This window comes from Anabrus simplex, chromosome 2 (genome assembly GCF_040414725.1).
Source record: "Anabrus simplex isolate iqAnaSimp1 chromosome 2, ASM4041472v1, whole genome shotgun sequence".
In the NCBI taxonomy this organism is placed as follows: domain Eukaryota; kingdom Metazoa; phylum Arthropoda; class Insecta; order Orthoptera; family Tettigoniidae; genus Anabrus; species Anabrus simplex.
This window is the reverse complement of record NC_090266.1, coordinates 527,383,241-527,406,178: the sequence shown is the minus strand read 5'-3', so window position 1 is coordinate 527,406,178 and position 22,938 is coordinate 527,383,241.

The following is a 22,938-nucleotide window of genomic DNA, read 5'->3' as shown; positions in this document are numbered from 1 at the left end:
ATCCAAGGTCTCTCGATCTTCCTCAACCAGCTGTAGATGATGTATGGCTTCGCCCTCGGGATCAGGATTTCTGCTAAGGGCGTCTGCAATGATATTTTCTTTGCCCGCGCAATGTTCTATCTCCAGATCAAATTGTTGAACGAACAGGGTCCAACGATTTACCCTTTCAGAGGCCATGGTGGATTTGAGTACAAATGTTAAAGCTCGATGATCCGTTCGTAACAAAATGGGAAAACCATAGGTGTATTTGCGCCAGTGATTCAATGCAGTTACGATCGCAAGCATCTCCAATTCGGTAACAGTGTAATTTTGTTCATGCCCGCGTAGCTTGCTGCTCATGAAGGCCAAGTAATTTATTCGTGGCTCAGTGTCCTTCTTCTGATATAACACTGCGCCGACACCAATCATGGACGCATCCGTCTGTATTATAAACTTCTGGCTATAATCAGGATATCCTAATTTAACGCTGTTACTCATCAGATCCTTAGTCTTACGGAAAGCTTCCTCACAGGTTGTATCCCACTTCCAACGGTTGTTTTTCTTTAATAGCTCTTGCAACGGAGCAACCGTGGTGGTATATGACGGACAGTGATCCGCAAAGAATCCGCATAAGCCTAAGAACTGCCTAACGTGCTTCACTCTGGTTGGCTTCGGGAAGTTCTGAATTGCCTTGATTTTCACAGGATTTGGAGAGATACCCTCGGCATCAATGACATGCCCTAGAAAGAGGATACTGCGCTGACAAAAATGGGATTTTTCAAGGTTAATTTTGAAATTGTTTCGGCCTAAATCTTCCAAAACGAGACGCAAATGTTCCATGTGTTCCTCCAAAGTTTGCGTAGCTATCAAGATATCGTCTACATATTGGACTGTGATTTTCTTCACCTTATCACTTAAGTTGCGATCAAGTGCTCGAATGAGGGCTGACCCAGCGTTTTTGAGTCCGAACGGGAGACGGTTGTAAACGTATATCTGCTGGTCAAACAGAAAACCAGTCAAGACCTTTGACTCGGCTGACAACTCTACATGATGGTAGGATGCTCGCAAGTCTACACTGGAAAAGAACTGCATATGCTGAAATTTCTTTAGGAGCTCTTTGATATTCGGCGCACGTTCGTATTCCGGCACGAGTCTCTCGTTAATTGCTCGGGAGTCTAAGCAAACCCTCAGAGATCCGTTTGGTTTAGCAACAATGACCAATGGATTTAGAAACGGTGTTGGAGCCTTTGAAATAATGTCATTGTCTTCCATCTCCTTGATGATCTCACGCACCTTAGGATAGTGCTTCTCTGGTACAGGGTAGGGGCTTTTCTTAAATGGTTCCCAACTAGTTACAACCATGTTATATTTGAAATTTAGGATCTTCCCTGGTTGAGATCCAAAAACATCCCGATAAGTTTCCAAAATGTCCTTCAGTTTACACTTGTTCTCGTCATCAACCTTCGCCTCGCTCAATTTGACCTGTACAATATCCTCAAACTTCGGTTCTGCTTCTTCCACTTTCTCCAGAGTAGCAACCATCTCGTCGAATTGTTTCCTATATTTCTTCAACTTTCTGTTCGTCCCAATTCAAGAATTCATGGTAGTCTTCCGCTGTATCTTGTGACAACTGGGTCGTCCATATCCGTTCTCCGTCCATGGTCTCTGGTTTATCATTCAGTTTCACGTTCTCTTGAATCATATTTATGTACAACTTAACATGGTTTTGATCCATGTCGACGACTGCCTTGTATTCACGTAAAAAGTCAGATCCCAGGATAACGTTGTATTCCATTCGGTCCATGACCAGAAATGGATGTGCGAGTGTGGCGTTGCCTATTTGTAAATCCAAATACACTTGCGTGTCACATACTGCCGTGCGATCCGGAATGATGCCTCGCACCTTCACCTTGGAAACGGGTAAAGTCGGAATTTTGAATTTTGACTGTATTTCACGTACAAACGTTCTTGAAACTACACTGACACTAGCTCCTGTGTCTATTAGACAACGTACGCGTAACTCTTGGACACGAATATAAATTACTGGAAGTTCTCGGATAATCTTTTTACAACATGGACTGGGATCCTCTAACAAATCTTCGGGTTGAATTTCCCATGAGTCAATCGTGACAATGACTAAGTCTGAATCATCTCGATGGTTGCTAATGTGTGGAGAAACTATCTCCTCGCTACCTAGTTCTGCTTTTTTTTAACAGCTCCGCCCCCTGCGAAGTATTCTGACGCATGAGGGTTCAGCCGGTTTCCTCGGTCTTGTTCCCGTTGAGCTTGAAATTCGATACTCTCAGCTCCTGTGACTTCCTCAGATGATGCCATCCCTTGGATAGGCCTTTGCCATTTGTCAGTTCTTGCGGGCTGGTTTCGGAGTTGCTCGACGTACCTCTTCGATTCCGCCTGTCGATCCCGTATCTGGTTGTCCATATTCCTTGGTCTATCCCATGACCGTCTACTCTCTCCTCTCCATCTACCGTATGGCCTTCTACAATGGTCAACCTGACTATACCTAAACCTATTTCTCCGTTCAGGTCGTCTTTGGTAGTCATAACTCCTGGAATTCCATTCTTCACGGCGTCTATCTCTCGGCTCACTCCATCTCGGAGGATTTCTATGACCATCCCTCGACGTTGAGTAAGTTTCCCTTCTCTCTTCGGTACTCGTGCCCTGATTTCGACGTTTTGGCGACCCTCCTTCTGGTTTCACGTCTATCGTATGCACCGTCTCATGGTATCTCTGTCTCACATGTCCTCCACTTGTTGTCTGGTCCAACTGGCGCAAAATGTGCTCAGCTTCTACTGCGGTCTTAACATTGGCAGAGATGAGAATCTTTTGGACTTCCGGTGGAAGTTGCTTCCCGATCGCTGAGATCAGCTCTAACTCGGAAGGTGGGCTGTCTAACTCTTTCATGCGAAGAAGCTGATGGACGAAGTACTCACAAAACCTCGTTTGTCCGGTTGCCGAGTATCGCCGTGAGTACAGCTCGAGGCGTAACCCTTGCTGTGTCTCGATCCCCCAGTATTTCTCTAAAAACCTACGCCGGAATTCTTCGTATCCGTCAAAGCAGTATTTAAATGCCTTGAACCATATCAACGGCTGGTCCGCGAGATATCTTTCAACTATCCGTAGGCGCCTCTCTGCGGGGACATTGTGGTCGGAAAAATATTGGTCCATCTCATATAAGAACCCCTTCGGTGTCACATGGGCATTGGACCCGAATTTCTTAGGTTCATCCTGACTGAAACGCAAAAGGTTGTAAAAAGGGATCGAACCAAGATCCTGTGGTGTTGAGCTACGTCCTGACATAAAGCGAGTTTGATTGTTCTCATGGGTTGGAACTGATTTTCCCGTCAAGTCAGATTCGTTGTGCGTTCCTGGTGGTTCCTGGTCCTTCTTAGCGGACTTGTTCAAAATGGATTTCAACACGTCGTCTCCTCGAGATTCTTGCGTCTTAAGGTTTTCTACTTCTTCTTGGAGTTCCAAGATTAGCCTCTCGTGGACGTCTAATTTAATGGTAGCTTTATGAGCCTTCAGTTCAAATTTATCAATTTTGTCCTTCAACTCCTGGACCTTTCCCTGCGTTTCCCATTGTTTTCCCTCGGCGGTAACGTTCAATTCATTCTTCGCCCGATCCATGTGCTGATCAATATATTCCTTGCATTTAGTTTCTGTGCCGTCCCGAACCTGCGTTATTTGTCCTTCCATTTCTTCAGTCCTTAAAGACAGGTCCTCAAATCTTGTTTGTAGGTCTATCATGGCTTCCGTGCTGGCGTTAACCTTCGATTCCATTTCTTCCATTTTGCTTTCCTGAGCTGTCATTTTTATTTCTATTTCGGCCGTACGCTCATCCAGACGGCGACTGGTTTGCTCTAGCTTCAACGCGAGGGAATCTATACGTGTCGTCACGTCATCAATGCGGGAGTTAACATGTTCTTTGAGCTCCGCGGCTTGGGCTTTACACGACTCCTCGTATCCGTCTAACCGTGCAGTGAGCTGACCTACTCGACTATTGTGCTGGTCTAAACGTTCTTCAATTTGTGTGGTTGCCTGTCCTAGTTTATTTAATAGTTCTGCCTGCCTATCACTATCAGCCTTTAACTGCTCCTTTAAGAGTCCTGCCTGTCTTTCATTATTGTCCGCATTAGCCTGTTCCAATTTCGCAAGACGCTCATCAAACTTCGCACTCTGTTCCCTGAAAGGCTCTGCCTGCTTCTCACTTTGTTCGGCCAGTAAGGCGGCCATCAACTGTTTAATACCTTCCACATCCTTAATACTTCACTTCTTGAGAAATTTGTGCCCCCCTGAATTAAGCTGCTCGTGGTATTTCAGTTCATACGATTCAGTTTCCTAATCTTAGGAAGGTGTGCAATTTTTTTGAAAATGACCAAGTCGTTTTACGCCAAAATTAGCTTCAAAACAGCTGCGTCACACCTCCTAATAATTACTTGTGTTTCCCTAGTATTTTCTTACGTAATTCATAAACATTATCCCGACATATTGTTTTTTGATAATTAAATTCATGTAGCTCTTTATAAGATAAATATTACCTAAATCCGCGACCTAAATGGGCTCGGTACCTTACGTGTGCCAGAAATGTGATGCACTTAATAAACATTGGATGTTTTCAGCCTCGAGATTTGGAAGATGCTTTAGCAGACAATTCCCCGTCTCGAACTGACAACATTGCACTGTTCATTTTGAGAAAAAAGTTAAGAGTGATGAGGCTTCCACTCTAGTCCGCGATATCTACTTTGTTTACATTGGATGAATCCTCTAAACTACCAAGGCCTGCTACAAGCGCATCGCCTTCGGCATGAACCTGTGACCAGAAGAATTTGAAGAACTCAGTCCAGTCATTTTATCCTCAATAATGGGAAGGTCATTTTATTGCTCCCCTGAAGTTACACAACTCCATAACTTTTTCCAGGTCCGCCATACTTCTGAGTGACCATCGTGTATATTTCCACTTAACCTGGTACACGATCTCTTCATTCTTCTCCCTACATCCGTTAAATTTAATTTATTCCAGTCACTCAATTAAATAACATTGCGCGTGACGTAACTGTCCATGGTAGCGGCTTACGCACTCCATCCGACACATTATTCATATTAACTATCACGTTCACACGCTCTGATTCTATTTTGTATTCCTCTCTCCTAGCAAATTTAATATACGGGTAAAATTTGGTATTTCCATTCGTTCAGTTCTAACCGAATCAATTTGATAATCCTACTACCTTAGGTACCCCTTTTATAGTAGTGGTATTCGAACTTGTGCCATAATATTGGCTATATCAATATTTATGGTGCCGTAGGGCTTTACAAACTTGCCCCAACAACGGGACGCTAAATTATGCGTCGCGAGAACATTATGTAACTCGCCCCAGACAACAATAAGGCCACACGTTACGGGACGCCAAATATGCAAACTTTCCAAGGCATCAGTACATGAACCAGTTACCATTGTTCATAAATATGACGTTAGAATGGAGCACCATCGGTGAGCTTCGAACTCAGCCCGGTTTGTCGAAGCCTCACCCTCCCCTATTGGATTGTTCGCTAGCCGAGTCGGTATCGCATTTTCGGGTCTGTGGACTGTCCGATGGGGCGGTAAGTCCTTTAGTAATAGTCTCTATAGTAGGGGGAAAAGTTAATTATGAGAGGAATACCATTTCATTACTAATGAGAAGAGAGACAATATCTTGTATAATAAAAATTTTACTTATACTAGTGAAACACATTATTTATATGGGTATGCCATACAAACACCTTACATGTAGTAACTTGGGTAATCTTGACGTTTAAATGTTCGGTAGTCCTCTCTACACTTCATTATACGTTTAAATATTCCAACTTAAGAAGGCGCTCCCTCTTGGGTTATTTACACTATCTCAGATTTAGAGAGGCGTTTTCTCTCTAATTATTTCACTTTACATTTACACTAATCACTTTACACACAAATCTATTCAACATAGGCATACCAAGCTGTAATTCTGTTTGTTTGTCGAGAATTAATATATTCAATTTGCATCAAATTATGATATAAGTTTGCTAGTATCGTATGAACTGAGATAAGCAATTTACACTCCCAATCCTTTGAAAGTCGCGTTACAACACTACTTTAAGTTAAACGTTGCCAAATATGCAGTATGATAAACACGCTCATTTCATTAGGATTTTTATCACCACATATATCAGGACATTATTTACACAACGATGTTACCTATGGACAAGCATTTAGCGACTTCAATACCAGACATCATAAACAAAGTATTATAGCACTACCTGCAACAAATGGACAAGAATATATACACTTCACATACATATAATGGGCCGCAGGTGGTCTTATTCACCTGCCGCTTGTGACAGGAGGCTTTACTGTCTCCTGCAATGAACTCAGGACCTTCTGAGACGGGGTATATCTGACCTGGAATTCCCTATACGCTGTGGATAATTAAAGAAATAAATTGGAGGGATCCTTCATTTAATGCTCATTTGGAATCTCTGCGACGTTGGCTCTATTTAAATTAACACACATAATCTTTGTATCGAAAGGAAAAGAAACTCGCCACTTGTATCTGTTCTATTTCACTGAAGAAACGCCTTCACTCCCCCGTTTAAAGGGGCTCATAAAACTCCCGCTGTGAGCTACCCGTGCCACACTTTCAAAGAGCGGTCCACTAGCCTTCTCGGGCAATGACTTCACGGCAAATAATCTATTCACTTCTTTCAATACTGGCCATAAATGGCATCACACAAATCACGGCCCTATATCCGGCCTAATCAACATATTCACATCGCGATATGCGCCTCGCGTGTCTTAATGACAGATTCCAAGGGAACTTCACATTTCATTTCACAATATATATTGTGGCTACAGCCTGTTCAGCCGTTTCATTTCCTCTCGGTACATCGACCACGATGCAGATCTAATGATGATCTCCTGCCACCAGGGTCCAAGTTAACTTGCGCGTTCGCGAACTAATTAGCGATGTAAGATATATACCCCAATCTCATGCACCATTCGTTGTTCCAGCAGTTTTAATTTCTAGTAAGGAGGATTTCCTAAGAGCTTGTGAAGTACAAGGAAAAAAAATCATTTACTGAGATATCTTTGAGGACTCCTATTGGCTGTAGAAAGATGATAACTGGAGTCGCTTACGTAGAATATTTAGGCCCTTTTACTTGACGGTACTTCACACTTCATTAATCTGAGGTCCTTAAACTTACGTCATGCATTATCAAACCCTTGTAAAAAAATGGAAGTAAAATATGGTCGTTCCCAAACCATGAAGAAGTATTCCATAAAAGACCCAAATAAAAATGAAATTATAATTATTATCCCTCTGAAATGGCGTGCTTGCAGTTTACGTTATATCTAAGTGAAAAATCTACATATTTACAATGGGACACGACCTTCAAAGATATAAATACTTGGAAATGTACTCAGCCTTCTGGATACCAAGTTCACAGCTTTACAGGAGGGCACTCCATGGATTTAGAGTGCTTGCATCACGTCATCGGCGATGTGAAGACCCATGATGACTTCCTGGCAGGTCATATACATGACAGCGACGTTCCAGACGTTCTCGGCTACCAGGCGAAATTCCGGCAAACAGCTAGATGACTCGTTCACTCCGGTACACAGGCAAAATTCTGGCATTCAACTGGGCGTCGGCGTTCACTTCGGCGTTCTCGTAGACATGTAAATGAGGGGAAATTATCTCAAGTGAATGCGTTAGTCTATTACACACCACAATTTGAATATATGGTTGGATCTGCTCAATAGCACGAGCATTCCAACCCAATGCCGGTATTGTCTCTGTAGCCCGACACTGCTCCCTCCTCATGTACCTATTCTTTTATAAACAGCATACAGCTGTTCTAGGTCCTGAATAAAGAATGTCACTGGTTAGGCCACTACTGGATTAAATTTTCTCGTCTCACACGATCACACTTCAAGCATATTCTATCTCGCCTAGTCATGCGTAAGTCAGGCTCTCAACTGCATTATCGATTTATAGACGTGACACTACCCTTAATTATGCCGACACTGAGCCGTTCACGCACTTTCTTTGTATCTCTCAATTATGTCGAGACACACACACACAACTCCACGCACTGAGTTACCTGGCTATTGTGGTTAATTGAGCCGTATTAGTATCGGCACATATGAGGCTCGACGCACGACCTCTTCGACACACGGACAGCAGTCATTTCGGTTTCGTGCTGCTCCCACTATATTAATTAGCGACACACTGCACTCGCAAAAAAAACTTAGTTAAATTGTGGGTATTTTCGCAGATGTTCACAGGGTTTAATGAATCTGCATAACACTGCTCAAATTACAAGATTATTTCTTCACAAACGACTCATACACAAACCACGACGGAATACTACCGTACTGGCGTCACATTGAGAATGCACTGGATAGTGTCTCCTTCTCAGCTCATGAATATATAGGCGCGCTACGCTAGAGACCCGAATGCTGAGGGTGGGGGGAAAAATGCAATCCTTTCTCACACATTGATCCGTTAATACGCAACGTACAGTGACGAACGGGGTATCGAAATGTAGCTCCTGTATTCCCATCTCCACTGAGTGACTGTTATTAAAATAACTTCGTAGGTTTTGAAGCAATCTTAAAAGCGTCCTTTAGTCTCTGGCGGTGAATGATGACGTGCACAGGGGATTCCTTGTGTTCCTTGGCACGGTTAGGGTCCAACATCTGTTAGTCATTAAGACGCGCCCTTGTTTACAGCGCAGTTACTGCCCTGTCAGTTAAGTAGAGCACTTCTTGGTCTCATAATTATGCGTAAAATTCCCTGATTCAAATGAATGTTTGCGCTTAATTATCCATTGGGTATTTTGCGATTCATGAAAATTAACAGAAATAAAACAGTTGAATGCGTTAAGTTGGCAGTGGTGAATAAGCGAGGAAAACAGGGTATAATGTTAGTTTTCACGTTGGACCTACTCTCTGGGCTCAGCTAGTGACCTAGATTCTTTGTCACGTGATAACGCGTATCGTTTCGTCTCGCTCGCGGTGGGAGTGAGAGAGCTTCGAGTACAAGCGCTCTTGCACCGCCTTGCTGCTAATTACCAGCAACTAGAGCTGGGTCGCGCGACTCTGGATATTGCAACTCGAGTCCTGGAGCGGGCAGAAAAATTCTAACTTGGGCAGTTCTGATCGTAGAATGACGCGGAAAACGGCATATTTCATCTCCTGGATATCATGACATACCATAGGTGACGTTGTAAACGGTCACAGAAACGCCTATAACACTGAAAAAATCCGTGAAGAGCCTTGGAACAGGCTAATTTCTGATAAGTATTGAAGTTGGTCAGAGCACGTAAGATAGGTTGGTCAACGTGTATTCGGTTCATCACATTCACTATACTGCCAATACCAGGAAGTTGCTCTTTCAAGGACAAATATTCCCAAAATTTTATTATAGTGATGTAGTCTACAATAATGTAAGCTATTAATTTGGCTCTAAACTTCAACGGGCGCATAATTCCTGCGTTCGATTCATTCTAAACGTTTCTCTCCATTTCCACATCAGCCCATTCCTCCATCATTTATCCTGGTTAGGATTGGTTGATAGGCGTAAGCACCATGCTGTTTCTCTTCTTCGTAAAATACTGCATACAGGCTTTCTTTTTTTGCTAGTTTCTTTACATCGCACCGACACAGATAGGTCTTATGGCTACTATGGGACCAAGGAAGCGGCCGTGGCCTTAATAAGGTACAGCCCCAGCATTTGCCTGGTGTGAAAATGGGAAACCACGGAAAACCATTTTCAGGCCTGCCGACAGTGGGATTCGAACCCACTAACTACCTCCCGGATGCAAGCTCACAGCCGCGTGCCCCTGACCGCACGGTCAACTCACCCGGTATATGCATACAGGTAAACCAGCTAACCTCAGAATAGATCTCAACTACATCTGCCCCCTCAGGTAGAGTACCCTCAAGGTCATCACTACGATTCTTGCTGTTCATCCCCACTCATCACAGAAGTACGTACAACAACGCGTTTGTCTCGAGTTTCACACATTCCTGGAAATTAGAGACGTACGGTACGGTAAGTGACCTAAAGCCATTCATAAGAGAGAGCTACCTACATTGAGCTTAGAGAAACTACGACACATTCTCAAAACTTATATTAGTATATAAATATTACGTAAATGTAAGGTTAATTGTCCGCCTCTATGGTGTAGTGGATAGTGTGATTAGCTGTCACCTCCGGAGGCACGGGTTCGATTCCCGGCTCTGCCACGAAATTTAAAAATATGTACGAGGGCTGGAACGGGGTCCAATCAGCCTCGGGCGGTCAACTGAGTAGAAGGGGGTTCGATTCCCTCCTCAGCCATCCTCGTAGTTGTTTTCCGTCGTTTCCCACTTCTGCAGGCAAACGCCAGGATGGTACTTTACATAAGGCCACGGCTGCTTCCTTCCCTCTTCCTTGTCTGTCCCTTCGAATCTTCCCATACTTCAACAAGACCCCTCCTCAGCATAGCAGGTGGGACCGCTCGGATGATGTAGTGGTCCTCCTATCCAGTTGTATCTCCTCTGACCCAAAGTCTCATGCTCCAGGACACTGCCCTAGAGGCGATAGAGGTGGGATCTCTCGCTGAGTCCGAGGGAAAAATTAACGCTGGATGGTAAACAGATTAAGAGAGAAGACAAAGTAAGGTTAATAACATTACATCTTGAATTGATCAAGATTTGGTAACTATACTGATTTGATAAAGGGGCTGCCTGGCCGAGGCGGTAAAGGCGTGCTCGGTTCGCCCGGAAGGACGTGGGTTCGAATCCCCGTCAGGAAGTCGTAAAATTTACGAACCGAGAATTCCACTTCCGGAGGTGCACATGGCCCTGAGGTTCACTCAACCTACACCAAAAATGAGTACCAGGTCAATTCCTGGGGGCAAAGGCGGCCGGGCGTAGAGCTAACCACTCTACTTCATCACGTGCCGAGGTTAACAATGGTGGAAGCCTTTACCTTCCACTCCTCCACTTCCTTTAAATTAAATTCCCTTTAAATTTTAAATAGTTACAGTACACAGTGCTTTTACTGGTGAGACCTACTGTTTACAGTGCACTATGTATTCTGGTATGGGATAGATTAAATTAGTTACTTTCATTGATCTCAGTCTCATTCTTGGCTTTGACAATATAGAAGTGATAGAGGTATGTGCGATGCTAGTAATAACATTCCTTATGCAGCTATTCCCTCTCATGAATGGCGTGAAAATGTCGCTTATATGATCGGTTGGTGAATGCATTTCAGTGGGCTTGGCGGAATGATATGTAACAGCAACTTCTGGCTCAGTGAAGAAAGCAACGGGATACTACCTCAATCCTCATTTCCCCAGTATGCCTCCTAAATGACGCCTAGGTCATCTATGGAAGCTGATGGCGGAGCTGTTGAAGATCAAATCAGCTTTTGGGCTTGATAATCAACATATAACCTAGTCATCTCCGTACAGGCCATGAAGGCCCTTGGAGGTGTTGAAGGAAAAGGCTCCCACTATCTTTAACCTCGGCACTTTAGAGGGGTCGGCCAGGTAGCCCCTAACATATAACATAGTGCACAATATATTCAGTTTATGTAGGTGTAAAATCATACGGTTTGGCATAATAGCAGACTTCATAGCCTGAGCCCCGCCATGTAGAGAAAGGCATAAATAAATAAATAAATAAATAAATAAATAAATAAATAAATAAATAAATAAATAAATAAATAAATAAATAAATAAATAAATAAATAAACAAATAAACGTTTAACACCCTAGAACGGGACATTTTTGCCACATTCAACGTTATATTTCCTACACGCTGACGCTATTGTAGCAAGTACATAAACGAATTTATATGTAAATATTACCTGAGTTGAGATGCGTTTCTAATCATGGAAAACTACTGTCAGTGACAGGTCATTATCCACATGAAAAGCTTCTTATGGCTGCATATGGCAGACGTTGTTACGTCACTTTATGGTACGTTAGGTTACGTTAGATCACGATTATAACTGTTATTGACATACCAGACTATAGTCTATCTGCAATACCTGTCAGTACCAGGTATGTTATGATTTGCCGAAGACTATTGGTAGTGACATGTGTCACAGTTTCCCCTTTGAGAAGGCCATCCTTTGTGGTGTATTTTGGAACTGTAGGAAATAATCACGACATTAAGTCTGTATGTGAGGAGGCATTTTAGCAATATGATGTTTTGTTATCACTCTTTCAGGTAGTAAAGACCTTTTCTCATTCTTTCTTGCGTGTTCAATTGTGTGATTGTATTTCTCAGAATTACACATCCCATTTTGTTTCCTGGAAAATGGTAAAAACCCACCTTCCTCCCCTATTTCTGTGGAATTCACAATATGGACTTTACCCTTGCGCAACAGTGAGCAAGTAGCTACTTAAACCTGTCCTTCGTAATCTAGTGTGTCTCAGAGGTTATTGAATCTTGTTGAAGTCGGAAGTGTGTGTTCTGTGTAGTATAGTTCAGAAAAAAATGCCTGAAGTGAAGCAATGTATTCAAGTAAAATTACAACAGTTCGTGTCTCAATATGGTGAAAAAGTGTTTGCGAGTGATGGTAAATACTGTATTGTAAACTGTGCGATGTAAGAGTAACTGCGGAGAAGGCATTTAACGTTCAGCAGCATGTGGCAACAGAAAAACACAAACGTGGAGTACAACGAATCGAAAATGGAAAGACACTACAGCAAATACTCCTAGGAGAATCTCGCCAATCTTATTCACCATTTTGTGAAGAACTTTGTACAGTCTTTCTTTGTGCCGACATTCCCTTAAATAAACTGAATCATCCAAAATATCGTGAATTCCTAGAAAAATACACCGGCAAATCTCTTCCCGATCCTTCCACTTTAAGAAAGGGCTACATCAGCCGAAGCTACGAAAAAACTATGCAAGAAATCAGACAACGGGTTGCAAATAAGAAAATATGGGTATCAATTGACGAAACTACAGACTCTATGGGAAGATATATTGCGAATGTCATTGTGTGGACTTTGGGAGAAGATGGCCCAGGTGAAACGTTTCTAATAAACTGTGAACATTTAGAAAAGGTCAATTTTTCTACCAGTAGTAAACTGTTCGACAGATCTATGCGTGCCATATGGACCGAAGGCGTTCAACGTGACAATGTACAGCTTTTTGTAACGGATGCTGCCCCTTATATGGTGAAAGTTGCAAAATCACTAAAAGCATTATATAGTAAAATGGTGCATGTGACTTGTTTAGCTCACGCCTTACGCAGAGTTGCAGAAGAGATTCGTAGTCAATTCAGTGAGGCTGATAAATTGATTGGGTGTGTCAAGAAGGTCTTCTTGAACGCCCCTTCACGTGTTGCACCATTTCAGTTGCTAGCTCCAGACATTCCCTTGCCGCCTTCTCCCATTTTGACAGGATGGGGATCATGGATTGAATCCTGCAACTATTACTGCTACAACTTCAACATTGTGAGAAGCATCATTGATTCATTTCAAAGCAGTAGAGCCGCTTCAATCAATCAATCAATACTGATCTGCATTTAGGGCAGTCGCCCAGGTGGCAGATTCCCTATCTGTTGCTTTCCTAGCCTTTTCCGAAATGATTTCAAAGAAATTGGAAATTTATTGAACATCTCCCTTGGTAAGTTATTCCAATCTCTAACTACCCTTCCTATAAATGAATATTTGCCCGAGTTTGTCCTCTTGAATTCCAACTTTATCTTCATATTGTGATCTTTCCTACTTTTATAGACGCCATTCAAACCTATTCGTCTACTAATGTCATTCCACGCCATCTCTCCGCTGACAGCTCGGAACATACCACTTAGTCGAGCAGCTCTTCTTCTTTCTCTCAATTCTTCCCAACCCAAATATTGCAACATTTTTGTAACGCTACTCTTTTGTCGGAAATCACCCAGAACAAATCGAGCTGCTTTTCTTTGGATTTTTTCCAGTTCTTGAATCAGGTAATCCTGGTGAGGGTCCCATACACTGGAACCATACTCTAGTTGGGGTCTTACCAGAGACTTATATGCACTCTCCTTTACATCCTTACTACAACCCCTAAACACCCTCATAACCATGTGCAGAGATCGGTACCCTTTATTTACAATCCCATTTATGTGATTACCCCAGTGAAGATCTTTCCTTATATTAACACCTAGATACTTACAATGATCCCCAAAAGGAACTTTCACCCCATCAACGCAGTAATTAAAACCGAGAGGACTTTTCCTATTTGTAAAACTCACAACCTGACTTTTAGCCCCGTTTATCAACATACCATTGCCTGCTGTCCATCTCACAATATTTTCGAGGTCACGTTGCAGTTGCTGACAATCTTGTAACTTATTTATCACTCTATAGAGAATAACATCATCCGCAAAAAAGCCTTACCTCCGATTCCACTCCTTTGCTTCAATTGGACTAGCTCAGGAATTAATGTCTAATTCTGTCATTTCAGGTCAACTTTCATACATCAAATCAAATTTCGGTTTTCTTCCTGCTACGATAACTGCTTTAGAGCAATCAGAAGTGCCACCAGTGAACCAGATAGAACTAGTGAAAATAACTGTGAATAAATTTAATGTTGTTTGTGGTAAAGTGGGGCGAGAAGTATCAAAGAACATGGAAAAGGTGTTAGAAAAATGAAGGTTATCACACATTGTATTCCATTTCAATGATTTGGTTGGGTGAAAAGTTTTCTCTTAATCATTTAGAATTAGATTCAAATGATATTGTCAATTTCAAATATGCTCCCCTTGTGCCAGCTGAAGTAGAACGAAGTTTTTCAAAGTACAAGGCTTTGTTGGCAGAAAATAGGAATTTTTTTAAATTTGAAACTTTGCATAAGGTATTCATTGTATATTGCAACTCAGCGCTCTAATCTGAAGATACAGAAGCATGTAAAAATAATCGCAGCATGCGCTGACTATGTACTGACAATTCTAATAAAATAAGAATCACACTACAATATCAAATTGCATAGTTTAACTTCTCCTGTGCATTTTATTCATAAAAAATTGTTCGTTGTCATAAAATGACTCTTTAATTGATTTTACAACTGGAATTTTACCTCAAATATAATACTGTTAGGTCATATTCTTTAATGTGATTGTGCATATTTTGGTCAATTTTAGGTTATTAGAGCATTTTCTGTGCATATTATGGTGATTTTTAGGTCATAAAAATCCTAGCCCTAGTAATTAGTATTTAAAATACCGTTAGATACTTACTAACGGCCACAAAACAGAAAGAGAAATAGATGTCACTCGCACTGAACTGCTTGCTACAAAAGATCTACCTCAGAAGTGAGAGGTAGGTTTGGCAACTCCAAGCAAGACGAGCTGGCGAGAAGATTTATCTCCATGGCAACTGCAGTCGCCCTACCCTCGTTTCCATGGCAACCATACCCCCTACTCCCTTTAACCAGCTCCGGCAGGCAGCAAACGGACCTCCCACTAAGAACTGTCAGAATGCATCTTTAAATATTAGAGGTATAATCAGGGAAATCGTTGTGAACTTTACAAAGGTTATATGTACAGAAAGTATGGGGAGAGTAAACCTGGTATCGTCACCTGGATGTGTTTGAAGGAGAACAAGTGTAAAGGACAGCTGAGGACAAGAGGCGAAGAAATACTTCATACCGTCGTTCATCAGTGTGAACCACCTGCAGAAGCGGCCTTCACAGTGAAGAAGCAGGTTCAAGAGGCAAAGAAGAGAGCAAGAGAAGAAGCGACTCCACTATCACAGATTTACGTGCAGGAGTTGGGTGATCTGCATAACAGGGGCTAAGACTTTGTCACTGATATGCCAGCTCAAGAAACTTTAAAAAGAAGAATGCATTGGCAACAAAAGCATGCACGCTGACTTCAAGTAGAGCCAAAAACAAGTGCTCAGATCATTCTCAATGAATGGGAGTTAAGGATGAATAATGAAAACCCGTTTCTTTTAGCTGACGACGGCATGGGAGTAGGAATTATAAATTTTAGTGCCGAAAAAGATAGAGAAAATCTTAGGCATTGTGCGCAACTTTTTATGGATGGCACGTTCGAGAGTTGCAGCAAACAGTTCGCCAGATATACACCATTCACGCAGATCTTGGAGGCTGGAATGATGAAAGTAATGTTTATCCAGTCGTCCTTGCGTTCCTGCCTAACAAAAGGAAAGAAACTTATACTCGTTTCTTTCAACTTATCTTGGAAGTGGTTCCCCAATGGAATCCTAAGAAAATCACTATTGACTTCGAAGCAGCTACGATATCAGCCTTACAAGAAATATTTCCGTCAGCAGAGTTAATTTTTTTTCCCACATGAACCAATGTCTGTGGAGAAAAGTACAGGAATTTGGCCTGACGGGTGACTACTGCGGTACGTCTCCACATCCGAATGTGCGCTGCTCTTGCATTTTTGAAGCCCGATGGCGTCAGTGAGGGATGTCTGGTGATACATTCTCAGGCTCCTTCTACAGACATCTTACTGGCTTCTTCGAGTATTTTGTAGACGTATGGCTTGAAAACAGCGAGATAGCAATTACTATGTGGAGTTGTTACAAAAAGCGACATCGAACAACAAATGCTGTAGGGGTATGGCATCACAATATCAACTCTTTAATTGGAAATTCACATTCTCGATTCGACGATTTGGTGGTTTGTTTAAAGAAGGAAACAGAAGCGATGAACTGCATGTACCTGAAACTGGAGCTAAATCTTGAAGGTAAGAGGAGGAAGACGAAATATGCGAAGAAAGATGACAGGATTGAAATAACCTTTAAGAAATATCAAGAAACCAGCGACATCAGGTCCTGCTTAAAGGCAATTTCTTACATAGAAAAGCTAGCGTAATCTTCTTGCTACTTCAGGTATTCCTGATGCAAACAGTTATGTACAAAGGAACAAAATTATAACGACGCTTACCTAAAGCCGACAAAAATAATTGACGAAGCTTAGTTACAGCTGATTTTAAACGAGCCAAAATGATATTAATACAATCATTATGCCAGTCCAAAGCCTGGATGAAGTGTGATGGGAATCAGCATTTTACAACATATAATTTACTGTTGACCAAATTATTGTATGTACTCGACTTTAGAGGTTGTGACCCCCTGTGAGTGGGAGACGCAGACGAAGAATACATCCACGGTATCCCCTGCCTGTCGTAAGAGGCGACTAAATGGGCCCCGGGAGCTCACAACTTGGGAGCCGGGGTTGGCAGGATCGAATCTGCCAAGTTTTGGCCAGAAGGCCAGCGCCTCAAACGTGTAAGCCACTGACTCCGTCATTTCTAATCCTTTCCCATCCCATTTTCTCCGAAAAATATGTTAGCGTGACGTTACACTACCATAAATAAATAAATGTAGAAATAAGTAAATAAATACATAAATAAATTAAATAATTCTCAATGAATGGGCGTTAAGGATGAATAATGAAAGCCCGTTTCTTTTAGCTCACGACGGCATGGGAGAAAGAATTATAACGATGGATTAACTTATGTTTAACTAAAAATGAAGGACTGGTGTGCAATAAAACAGTGTCTCTTACCTTGGCCTACCTTTAATAATTACACGATAAATAAAGAGGAAACTTATTTTTGAATTAACCTCTATTGTTTGTATGTAAACATTCACTATGAGGTGTATTATAGTTTAAGTATCAAATATACGAGCTTGTATATTTGCCTGACTGTTTATATCGTGGTAGCCACGGGACCTTTTCGTGATCGTGATAATTACGGTAACCAGAAGAAAAGTCTAATGGGTCCGCCTCTCTTTTAGGGAAAAGAAAGGAAAGGCCACGACGAATGTGATCATGTAAGACTGCCTGCGCATGGCGAACATCGTACGGTGGGGGTCGGAAGAGAGCAAGTGTTGACCAATAGAGTCTAGATATGTAATAAAAAATAATAGATATATTTATTTTCTACAGAGTTGTATGTTACCAAAACATGACATGACGTGTTCTTCTCCTTCAGACACACTCAGGTGACGATTTCATGTTGACTTTCCCTGTACTTCCTGTACATATAACCATTTGGTTTATTAGTAACTGTCAAATCCATTACAGCACACAACAGTAAATAATTAGACCAGGAAGTTTCGATATAGAATTGTGTTTGTGTATGAAGGTATCAGTCTCTAAATAATCCCCGACCGAGCTCGATAGCTGCAGTCGCTTAAGTGCGGCCAGTATCCAGTATTCGGGAGATAGTAGGTTCGAACCCCACTGTCGGCAGCCCTGAAAATGGTTTTCCGTGGTTTCCCATTTTCACACCAGGCAAATGCTGGGGCTGTACCTTAATTAAGGCCACGGCCGCTTCCTTCCCACTCCTAGCCCTTTCCTGTCCCATCGTCGCCATAAGACCTATCTGTGTCGGTGCGACGTAAAACAACTAGCAAAAAAAAAAAATCCCCGCGAGAAAAAAATGTTGATCTGCAAGGAGCGAGCAGGAGCTCAGGCAGGTTAGCGGGTATACCCCGAGATTAAGCTAATGAGGCTCACCTCCTGCTGCAGTGACGGCAATTGTCCTGTGACAACTGGGGAATTTCTGTGAGTGGGCACATGTTTATCTCAGTGACCGCAAATGTGTGTAATTTTGTGATGACTGCAAATGTCCGTGACAGCAAATGTCCGTCACCACTTAAACGTACCGGTACTTGGTAAGTACGCTAGAGAATCCAGATTCCTGCTGTGGTAAAATATTAATTAATGGTGCTCAATGGACTTAACCTGAGGGTCATGTTGTTTTATTTCCTTTGTCTTTTTGAGACCGTTCGTATCCCTTATGTTATAACTTCCTCTGAACTTTCTCCTTGTTTGTTCGTACTCTGTACCGGAAGTATTTTGGTTGGATCAGCCTGATTGCAATAAAACTTGTTAGGTTGATTAACTAAGATTATAATGTTATTAATTTTTGCGTCCCAATAACTACTTGCACGGTTTTCGGGGACGCTGAGGTGTCGGAACTTTGTTCCTCAGGAGTTATTTTACTTTCCAGTAAATCTACCGACACGAGGCTGAGTATTTGAGCACCTTCAAATACCAGCGGACTGAGCCAGGATCGAACCTGCCAAGTTGGAGTCAGAAGGCCAGCGCCTCAACCGTCTGAACCACTCAGTCTAGCGATCAGCTAAGACATAAATGTAATGGTAAACGCGTCTATCGTAAAAGAAATATTTAAATTCATATTTAAATTCCTTGGCTCCTTTGTTGAATGGTCAGTTCAGTGGCCTTCGGTTTAGAGTACCCAGGGCTCATTTCCTGGTTGGGTCGGGCATTTTAACAATTCACCGTCTGTTAATTCCTGAAATTTAAGAAACGAGATTTTCACTTCCGGAGATGCATATGGTCCTGACCTGGCCTTCGCCATAAATGAGCACCAGGTTAATTCCTAGGGTCAAAGGCGGCGGGAGTAGAGCTAACCACACTTTCTCATCAAGCGCCGAGGTTACGGATAGTGGTAACATTTACCTTTCACCCCTCCAAGGGCCTTCATGGCCTGTACGGAGATTACTTTGCTTGCTTTTACCGTAAAATTCAGTGGTTCGAGCACTGGGTGTTTGGGTTCATCTTAATACAAATCTTCATTTAAACGCAACACATCGCACTACAAACCACAGCGGCGATTAGTGGGGGGGGGGGCACTTTTGCACTTTTGCAGAAAATATTACATTTTTATTCGCATTTAGCCGGCTGAAACGAGGAATTATAGGATATATTTTCAAAAAGCCTTTTTTTACAAGCCCTGTTGTCTTATCAGCTAATTTTCCTTTATTTTACTTAATAACTACGAAAATGATTAGTGGAAATACGCACAAAATATTGTTCGCCGCGGCTAACCGATTTGTATAGCGCCACAGCAAGTAGTGGAGACTTTGCATGTGCTGTGAGGAAGGGTAGCAGGGGTATTTTCTTCTTCCGTTTGACCTTCTTTGGGGTGTGTTGAATCGATGATTTCTCTGTGTGTTGTTCTTTTCTTACTGTCCAGTATTTCTTCATTCTTTCTTATCTTAGTTTCCTCTCATCTTCCGAGATAATAGGTTTGGTTTTTAATGTAAGTTTGTATTAGAACCTTATATTTTCGCCTTTAGTTATTACTTTGCTAACGGTCGTAGCCGAGTTGAAACAACGGATCCCGTGAGATCTCCGAAGTTAAGCAACATTGGGCGTAGTCAAGATTTGGATGGGTTGCTACGCGCTGTTGGTGGGGAGGGGTAAGGGAATGGAGGAGCGGAAAGGAGCTGGCCACTCTACCGTACGTAAACTTCGGCGCAGATGCACCTCTGCGGAGTTTCGGACCTGCCTTCGGGCAGAATACACCATTACCTTAGTTATTACTTTAGCTTGTAACGGTTCAAATCCCGTTACAAGATGATATCTGTATTATTATTATTATTATTATTATTATTATTATTATTATTATTATTATTATTATTATTATTTTATCTGGTATTATTATTATTATTATTATTATTATTATTATTATTATTATTATTATTATTATATCTGTATGATAATTATTATGTCTGTATTATTATTACCATTATTGTAACAATTATTATTGTTCAATTCAACTCTGTAATGATTATCGCTTGCGTGATTATAGTCAATTTGTTATATATATATGTGTGTGTGTGTGTGTGTAGTTTAACACTGAAGACATGTACAGTGAGAGTTGCTGTATGATATTAGATGTGGATGTTGTGTGTGTAATAACTTGTGACATTACAACATTGTGCAATACTACTAGCGTAACTGCCGAATCATCGCTCTGTCATTGTGTGCATTTAGCGATGAGCTCATTTTTTGGGAACACTTTGATCGCCTGGGGGCTTTTTAACAACAACCTACAACATTTGGAGCCGGGTGGGAGTAGTGTTATAGTTATTTCTGGAGATTGCGTAGGTGTGTCAGCTAAGACTATATATACAGTGACCAGCATCATATAGCGGCTGTCAAATAGAAGGTGAACAGTGAGATAGTCAAATGGATGGAGAGGCCTCAGTTGGTCAGTTAGTAGGAGTCAATTGGAAGGTGAGACCTCAGTCGGTCTGTTCCATTGGGGGAAAGGCTTGCCATGAAGTCATATGAACGGAGAGACTTGCCATGAAGTCAGTGGGATACAAAGTCTTGCTATGCGGAGTACTACTGAGATGATAGTAGTCAGTCATCTGGATGGAGAAGCAGCAGTCACATGGATACTTAGTCGTCAGTGAAACAAAAAGGATACATCACCAAATTAGGCTTGCGACACCTACAGCAGACACCAACTCAAAGGAATACGTCGTAATTACACTCAAAGTGTTGAAGGTACAGTCAAGTGAACCAGTGAGGGATACATTTCTTGTACAATTTTTAAATGTCCGGTCATGGAGATTTCAATTTTAATGCCTAGTTTCTTTCAGTTGTTATGTCATACTTTTATATTCTCATGTGTTTTATCGCAGTAGTACTATTTTGTGAAACAATTTAAAGAATATATTTTGTTCTATCAAATTAATTTATCGTTTTATTTCAAGGGTAGAATTAGATAACCTCAAGTTTAATGGGGAAACAAAACGGCAATCTCCTTTTCCCAGTACCTATATGGTATGTTGTCAGTAAGCTTATTACCCCACACACTAGAGATATTCAAGACTCTCATTCTCTTATTGCTGCATTGAGTTGTAGCTAGCGCCCATCAAATATTGTATGTGTAAGTAATCAGGTACCGGGCGAGTTGGCGGTGCGCGTAGAGGCGCGCGGCTGTGAGCTTCCATCCGGTAGATAGTAGGTTCGAATCCCACTATCGGCAGCCCTGAAGATGGTTTTCCGTGGTTTCCCATTTTCACACCAGGCAAATGCTAGGGCTGTACCTTAATTAAGGCCACGGCCGCTTCCTTCCAACTCCTAGGCCTTTCCCATCCCATCGTCGCCATAAGACCTATCTGTGTTGGTGCGACGTAAAACCCCTAGCAAAAAAAAAAAGTAATCGGGTAAGAACTAAGTGTGACTACAAGGTCCGACAAATGAGTATTCTATTTAATGAATATTATCTATATATATAAAGTAGCTTGTCCTGACTGACTGACTGACTGATTCATCATCGCCGAGCCAAAACTATTGGACATAAAGAAATGAAATTTTGGGGATATATTCATATTAAGATGTAGGTGCTCGCTAAGAGAGGATTTTTGGATATTCCGTCGCTAAGGGGGTGAAAAGGGGGGGGGGGGTGAAATTTTAAAATGAGTGTGTCTATATCTCAAAACTTTAAAAGTTTACAGATGTGAAAATGGGTATTTAGAATCTTCTTTAAAAATAAGGAAACACGTATTTTTTTGTTTTCAGACAATCCCATTAGGAGGGGTGAAAAAGGGTGAAAAAGTGGTTGAATGTCTTTAATCAGGATACCGCTACATATATCTCAGAAACTGAAGTTATTACAGACCTCAAAATTGGTACTTTTGCTCGCTGTCAAAAATAAAGAAACACATATTTTTTGTTTTTGGAAAATGCAATTAATGCGAGGGTGAAAGGAGGGGTGAATTTTTAAAATGAGTACATCTATATCTCAAACGTTTTAAAGTTTAGAGATGTAAAAATTGGTATTTAGAATCTTCATTAAAAATAAAGGAACACGTATGTTTTTGTTTTCGGAAACTCCCAATAGGAGTGGTGAAAAGGGGTGAAAATTGGTTGAATGCCTTTAAAGAGAGTACTTATATCTCAGAAACTGAAGACATTACATACCTCAAAATTGGTACTTTTGATCGCTTTCAAAAATAAAGAAACACATATTTTTTTGTTTTTGGAAAATCCAATTAATGCGATGGTGAAAGGGGGGTGAATTTTTAAAATAAGTGCATCTATATCTCAAAAGTTTTGAAGTTTAAAGATGTAAAAATTGGCATTTAGAATCTTCATTAAAAATGAAGGAACACGTATTT